Source organism: Macaca thibetana, chromosome 10, assembly GCF_024542745.1.
Source record: "Macaca thibetana thibetana isolate TM-01 chromosome 10, ASM2454274v1, whole genome shotgun sequence".
Classification (NCBI taxonomy): Eukaryota; Metazoa; Chordata; class Mammalia; order Primates; family Cercopithecidae; genus Macaca; species Macaca thibetana.
Window position 1 is genome coordinate 49961583 of NC_065587.1, and position 6951 is coordinate 49968533.

At 49.8% G+C, this 6951-nt stretch overlaps 1 pseudogene; it reads right to left on the reverse strand.

The window, feature by feature from the left end:
• Positions 1–238: 238 nt before the first annotated feature.
• LOC126964384 (keratin, type I cytoskeletal 18-like) lies at positions 239–6422 on the reverse strand (annotated as a pseudogene).
• Between the last annotated feature and the right edge of the window lie 529 nt (positions 6423–6951).

The following is a 6951-nucleotide window of genomic DNA, read 5'->3' on the forward strand; positions in this document are numbered from 1 at the left end:
CCATCACGCCCAGCTAATTTTTGTATTTTTAGTAAAGATGGGGTTTTGCCATGTTGGCCAGGCTGGTCTCAAACTCTTGACCTCAGGTCATCTGCCCACCTCAGCCTCCCAAAGTGCTGGGGTTACAGGCGAGAGCCACCGCGCCCAGCCAGTCCATATTTTTAAAAAACTTACATAACCTCCAAATTAAACAAAATTATTCTTTTATTTTCAATAAAGAACACATTTTTTGGTCAGGTGCGGTGGCTCACGCCTGTAATCCCAACACTTTGGGAGGCCAAGGCGGGCGGATCACGAGGTCAGGAGATCAAGACCATCCTGGCTAACACGATGAAACCCTGTCTCTACTAAAAATATAAAAAAATTAGCCAGGTGTGGTGGCGAGCGCCTGTAGCCCCAGCTACTCGGGAGGCTGAGGCAAGAGAATAGTGTGAACCAGGGAGACAGAGCTTGCAGTGAGCAGAGATGGCGCCACTGCACTCCAGCTTGGCAACACAGCAAGACTCCATCAAAAAAAAAAAAAAAAACCCACAGTTTTGACCGGGCACAGTGGCTCACGACTGTAATCCCAGCACTTTGGGAGGCCGAGGAGGGTGGATCACTTGAGGCCAGGAGTTCAAGACCAGCTTGGGCAACATAGTAAGTCCCTATCTCTACAAAAAAAAAAAAAAAAATTAGGTGGGTTGGCTGGGCGCGGTGGCTTATGCCTGTAATCTCAGCACTCTGGGAGGCCGAGGAAGGTGGATCACGGGGTCAGGAGATCGAGACCATCCTGGCTAACATGGTGAATGAAACTCTGTCTCTACAAAAAATACAAAAAAAAAAAAATTAGCCAGGCATGGTGGCGGGCACCTGTGGTCCCAGCTACTCAGGAGGCTGAGGCAGGAGAATGGTGTGAACCCAGGAGGTGGAGCTTACAGTGAGCCGAGATCGCGCGATCGTACTCCAGCCTGGGCAACAGAGCTAGACTCCGTCTCAAAAAAAAAAAAAAAAAATTAGGTGAGTGTGGTGGCACATGTCTATAGTCCCAGCTACTTGGGAGGCTGAGGCAGGAGGATCACTTGAGCCCAGGAGTTCAAGGCTGCAGTGAGCTATGATTGTGCCATTATACTCCAGTCTAGGGGACAGAGTAAGACCCTGTCTCTAAAACAAAACAAAACAAAACAAAAAAGCCTCTACCAAAAAGAGGGAGGCTCACCTGAGAGAAAACTCACCAGCGCAGAAAAGGTGAGCCATGGAAGCAGTGAGCTCAAAGGGCTCTAGTGTATACTGTACACCAATTCCAAGAATCACTGATTTTTTCCAGCGCTAATCTTTTTCAGGTCCCATTTCTGACACCATATATGTCAACCTAAATTAACAGAGAGACGCTCTCTAGAAGAAAAAGATATTTAGTCGGGAATAGAGCATTGCCATGGGTACATGTGTCATAGCAAACTACTGTATATTTGGGGAGGTAAAGGAAGACAAAGGTTTTCGTTTTGTTTTTTGAAACAAGGTCCCCCTCTGTTGCCCAGGCTGGAGTGTAGTGACACAATCATAGCTCAGGGAAGCCTTGGACTCCTGGACTCAAGCGATCTCGCCTCAACCTCCTGAGTAGCTGGGACTGCAGGTGCGCGCCACCACACATGGATAGACAAAGGTTGGTTCTTTTTGATGATCAAGTATCAACCGAGCTATGGAACAGACAAAGGTTTTTAAAGGACAAAATGAGGGTTATGCTTTTTAAAAATTTTATTTTTTATCTTTGAGACAGGGTCCCGTTGCGTCATCCAGGCTGGGGTACAGTGGTACAATCTTGGCTTATTGCAGCATCAACCTCCTGGGCTCAAGCAATCCTCCTGCCTCAGCCTCCTGAATAGCTGGGACCAGAGGCGGGTGTCACCACACCCAGCTAATTTTTTTTTTTTTTTTTTTAAAGAGGTGGGTCTGGCTTTGGTCTCGAACTCCTGGGCTGGAACTCCTGGGCTCCAGCGATCCTTCTATCTCTGCCTCCCAAAGTTCTGGGATTACAGGCATAAGCCACCGTGCCCAGCCTACATAATTAATTTTTTTTCAAAGACAAGATCTCACTATGTTGGCCAGACTGGTCTCTAACTCCTGGCCTCAAGCGATCCTCTTGCCTCGGGCCTCCCAAAATGTTGGGATTATAGGTGGGAGCCATTGCGCTGGGCAGGTAATTTTTTTTTTAATTTATCTTTGGCTACAAAGATCATTAACACAGGTGTCGGCAGTGTGAGGTTGTACAGGCAGTTGCTAAGCAGATGTCCTTGTAGAAGTATTTTTTGTATAAAGTTGCATTCCGGGCTGGGTGCAGTGGGTCATGCCTGTAATCCAAGCACTTTAGGAGGCTGAGGTGGGAAGATCACCTGAGGTCAGGAGTTCAAGACCAGCCTGGCTAACATAGTGAAACCCTGTCTCTACTAAAAATACAAAAATTAGCCGGGCATGGTGGTGCGCGCCTGTAATCTCAGCTACTAGGGAGGCTGAGGCAGAAGAATCGCTTGAACCTGGGAGGCAGAGGTTGCAGTGAGCCAAGATCATGCCATTATGCTCCAGCCTGGGCAACAAGAGTGAAACTCCGTCTCAAAAAAAAAAAAAAAAAGTTGCATTGCGATGGCCTTTGTGCAAGGTTGTTTTGTGATTTTTGTGATGGTTTTTGTTATTAGGCATACAAGCATTCATTGCATAGCCTTCCCTGACTATGTGTCAGGGTTTTTTGGGGTTTTTTGAGAGGCAGTTTCACTCTTGGTGTCAGGGTTGTTTTGTTTAACACTAGTGACTATGTTTTGATTCTGAAACGTAGAATCACAAGAAGCCGAGGTTGAGAGGGAGGCAGTTGGCAGAGGTCACAGGATCTTGAGGACCCTGTGGGGTGTGGGGCTTTGAGGGTAACTGAAGCCACTGAAGGGTTTTAAAGGATATGGTCACATTTGGATTTTTGGAAGATCCTTCTGGCTGCTTGGTGGCGGGGGATTGGATGTTGGCTGGGCAGCAATGGAGAGAGCTCAAATGGAAAGTTGTGGCAATATTTCAGATGAGATCACAGTGGCTTTTAAGAAGTAGGTGCCAGTGGGATGATAAGAAAACACAAATGTGTGTTTTGCTTTTTTTTACCTCTGAACTTTTTATTGACCTCCTGTTCCCCAAAGGGTACCCTGCTTCCACTGGCTTAATGTCTCAGAACTTTGGTGTCATTGGTCTCAGACACCATTTTGCCATCCACTATCTGGTGGGTAGTGGTCTTTTGGATGGTTTGCATGGAGTTGCGGCTGTCCAGGGCATCACCAAGATTGAAGTCCTCGCTCTCTTCGAGCAGGCGGCAGTAGGTGGCGATCTCAGCCTCCAGCTTGACCTTATGTTCAGCAGGGCCTCCTACTCCTGGGCCTAGTGCTATCTCTCTGCCTGGGTCTATGCCAGCTCTGACTCCAGGTGCAGCAGTATCCCGCTGAGCTGTTCCATCTGCAGGGCATAGCAGGCCTCCACCTCCCTCAGGCTGTTCTCCAAGCTGGCCTTCAGATTTCTCGTGGAGTCCAGATAGATCTCCAAGGACTGTACATTTCAGTTCTGTGAGAGTCATCTCAGCAGCTCCAACCTTGGTGGACTGCGTGGTGACTACTGTGGTGCTCTCCTCAGTCTACTGAGACCAGTACTTGTCCAGCTCCTCTCGGTTCTTCTGAGTCAGCTCGTCATATTGGGCCCGGATGTCTGTCATGATCTTGCCGAGGTCCTGAGATCTGGGGCATCCACCTCCACGGTCAACCCAGAGCTGGCAATCTGGGCTTGTAGGCCTTTTACTTCCTCTTTGTGGTTCTTCTTCATGAAGAGCAGCTCCTCCTTGAGAGCCTCGATCTCTGTCTCCAGCTGCAACCAAGTGACACTGATGTCATCAATGACCTTGTGGAGCCCATGGATGTTGCTCTCCACAGACTGGCACATAGCCAGCTCTGTTTCCTACTTGATTCTAAAGTCAGCAAGATGGGCACTGTCGACCTGCAGAACGATGCGAGCATTGTCCACGGTATTTGTGAAGATCTGAGCCTTCAGGTCCTCGATGGTTTTGAAGTAATGGCTCCAGTCTCTGACCTGGGTCCCTTCTTCTCCAGGTGTTCCCAGATTTTGCTCTCCAGCTTCTGGTTCTTGGTCTCCAGGCTCCTCATTCTGTCCAGGTAGGAGGCCAGAAGGTCGTTCAGGCTTTGCATGCTCTCCTTCTCATTCTGGATGCCTCCCATTCCTGCCAGATCCCTAGCCATCCCCACGGACAGGTCCCCGGACCCCATGCCACCCCGGAAGCTGGTGGAGCAGGATTTGGAGATCCGGGAACCAGAGCCCCTGGTGCCTGCATAGATGCTGACTGGGCTGCTGACCAGCAAGGTGCCATAGCTAGGCGTCTGGACAGAGCCCAGGGACCGGTAGGGTAGTTGGTGGAGAAGGTGGAGTGGTGAAGCTCATGCTGTCCAGGGGGGAGAGTGAGAGGACAGGACTCAGGCTTTGCTGACATTATTTCTTTTTTATTATTTTTTTGAGACAGTGCCTCACTCTGTCACCTAGGCTGGAGTGGCGCAACTGCGGCTCACTGCAACCTCTGCGTCCAGGGTTCTGTGATTCTCCTGCCTCAGCCTACCGAGTAGCTGGGACTACAGGCACCCACTACCATGCCCAGCTAATTTTTGTATTTTTAGTAGAGACGGGGTTTCATCATGTTGGCCAGGCTGGTCTCAAACCCCTGACCTCAAGTGATCTGCCCGCCTAGGCTTCCCAAAGTGCTGGGATTACAGGTGTGAGCCCCCACACCTGGCCCAAATGTGTTATTTAAGAGCTAAAATTAACTTGAGACAACAGAGCGAGACTCCATCTCAAAAAAATAAAAATAAATAAAATTAACTTGATTTGGTAATATGGGGCATGGAGGTGGACAAGGAGTTAAAGATGAGGTGTGGGTTAATTCTTGAGCAATTACAAGGATGGTGGTTATGTCTGCTGGGAAAGAGAAGCCGAGCAGACAGCGTGGGGTGGTAGGAAGGTGGTGGATGAGTTCAGTTTGAGTCATGCAGAACTTAGAATGCCTTTATTTATTTATTTATTTAGAGACAGAGTTTCGCTCTTGTTGTCCAGGCTGGACTGCAATGGCGCAATCTTGGCTCACCGCAACCTCTCCCTCCCGGGTTCAAGTGATTCTCCTGCCTCAGCCTCCAGAGTAGCTGGGATTACAGGCATGTGCCACCACACCTGGCTAATTTTGTATTTTTAGTAGAGATGGGGTTTCTCCATGTTGGTCAGTCTGGTCTCGAACTCCTGCCTCGGCCTCCCAAAGTGCTGGGATTACAGGCGTGAGCCACCACACCCAGCCTAGGATGCCTTTAAATCACACAGCTGAGCAGGTCTACAAGGAAGCTGGCCTAGAGCTCCAGAGAGCTGTCAGGCCTAGGATCATCGTTCTGGGCGCACTGACACAAGAATGGTAATGAAGACCAACGGCAGAGGGGTGAGTGGGTGAATCTGCCCAGGAAGGGAACACAGGGTGAGTGGGAGCAGAGCCTGAGGAATCCCACTAGCGAGGAGAAGGGAACCAGGAGGAGCAGGCTGCCGAGGAAACAGAATAGGAATATGGCAGAGAACTGAGAAACCAGGAGGGCCTCCCAGCTGAAAAGTCAACAGAAGCAACTTCTGTGAAAAGAGGGAGAGATCAAGAGCGCCTTGAAGAGGGAGCTGGACAAGGACTAACGTCTCAGTTCAAATGTCATTTTCTCGACCTGTTTTGGCATGACACAGGATTTCATTTCTAGAGGATGTCAGACCTCAAATAAACAGGCACAAATTGCAGTTCTCTGAGGTAACTGGAGTCCAGGACTCAACCGATACTTAGACAAAGGTGGCCTGCATGGATATGGAGGCGGAAGAGGCCTCCCAGGTATCTGGCTGGGGTAGTTACCACTGCAAGATGGAATAATACAAAAGAGGGCATGGGTGAAGATTGGAGATGCTGGCTGTATTAAATATGAGGTTTCAGGGCCGGGTGCAGTGGCTCACACCTGTAATACCAGCACTTTCAGAGGCTGAGGCAGTCGGATCACATGAGGTCAGGAGACGAGCCTGACCAACATGATGAAACACCATCTCTACTAAAAATACAAAATTAGCTGGGTATGGTGGTGGGCGCCTGTAATCCCAGCTACTCGGGAGACTGAGGCACGAAAATCACTTGAACCTGGGAGGCAGAGGTTGCAGTGAGCCAAGACTGCACCACTGCACTCCAGCCTGGGCAAAAAGAGCGGAACCCCAACTCAAAAAAGCAAAACAAAACAGGTTCCAGGCCAGGCTCGGTGGCTGACACCTGTAATCCCAGCACTTTAGGAGGCCAAGGTGGACCACCTGAGCCCAGGGGTTCAAGCCCAACCCAGGCAACATAGTGAGACCCTGTCTCTTTTTTTTTTTTTTGAGACGGAGTCTCGCTCTGTTGCCCGGGCTGGAGTGCAGTGGCCGGATCTCAGCTCACTGCAAGCTCCGCCTCCTGGGTTCACGCCATTCTCCTGCCTCAGCCTCCCGAGTAGCTGGGACTACAGGCGCCCGCCACCTCGCCCGGCTAGTTTTTTGTATTTTTTAGTAGAGACGGGGTTTCACCATGTTAGCCAGGATGGTCTCGATCTCCTGACCTCGTGATCCGCCCGTCTCAGCCTCCCAAAGTGCTGGGATTACAGGCTTGAGCCACCGCGCCCGGCGACCCCGTCTTACTAAAAACAACAACAACAACAAAAAAAACTAAGGTTTCTATGGGATTGGAATGAAGCTCAAGCAGCCAAACACTACAGTGGGCACCCACGATGCTGTGCAGGGAGAGCTCTGTATACTTTGCTCCTTGGATCCTAGCATCCTTAAGAGGCAGATAAAATTATCTCCACTTCATAGGAGACAGGTTCAGAAAATATTCACTAGATGCCCCACAGCTCACAG